Source organism: Elephantulus edwardii, unplaced genomic scaffold (genome assembly GCF_000299155.1).
Source record: "Elephantulus edwardii isolate Elephantulus edwardi_28Jun2011 unplaced genomic scaffold, EleEdw1.0 scaffold00041, whole genome shotgun sequence".
In the NCBI taxonomy this organism is placed as follows: Eukaryota; Metazoa; Chordata; class Mammalia; order Macroscelidea; family Macroscelididae; genus Elephantulus; species Elephantulus edwardii.
Window position 1 is genome coordinate 6,960,227 of NW_006399791.1, and position 570 is coordinate 6,960,796.

Here is a 570-nt window from a genome sequence, read left to right on the forward strand (position 1 = left end):
CGCGCCTGCCTGTCTCCCCGCCTCCGCTCCGTGACGCTGCTGCCGGGCGCGGGGACCGCGCCGAGCCCAGGCCCCCGCCGCCCGGCTCTCAGCTCGGCCGAGGGGCGCCCGAGCCGCCACGGCGCTCGTCTGGAAAAGTTTCCCCGCCCGGGCTCCCTAGGGTAAGCGCGGCCGCGAGGGCGCGAGGCCCCGGGGGAGGCAGCGTCCGGGGAGCTGGGCCCGAGCGGAGCTGGCCGGACCGGGCCGCCGTGCCTGAGGCGCGGGCTCCGCGGCCCGAGCGTCCCGCCGCGGGAGGGTCTGGGGCGCTGGCGCCGGGGCAGCCCTGAGCCTCGTCCCCGGGGACCTGGCTGCTGCCGGACCTTTCGGAACTGGCTCCGGGGCCGGCCGCGAGGTGGAGCCGCGCGGAGCAGGAAGGGCGCCCCAGCCCACCTGAGCGTGCTGGCCCGCCTCGGCGCCCCGACCCCTGCCGGTACTTTTCCGCTCGGCCCAGGGCGAGCCCTCTGACCTCAGGAAGCGCTGGCGAGGCCCCTGCCGGGGACGGGATGGGGACGGGATTCCGGAGGCGCTGGG

General features: G+C 79.3%; 1 protein-coding gene across 1 annotated transcript in view; it reads left to right on the forward strand.

The window, feature by feature from the left end:
* Positions 1-94: 94 nt before the first annotated feature.
* The window catches only part of FURIN (furin (paired basic amino acid cleaving enzyme)), an 11,618-nt gene continuing 11,142 nt past the window's right edge, over positions 95-570 (forward strand). The window contains exon 1 of the mRNA XM_006885153.1: positions 95-161. The gene's annotated coding sequence lies outside the window, so the exon portion shown is untranslated. The remainder of the gene's footprint in view (positions 162-570) is intronic.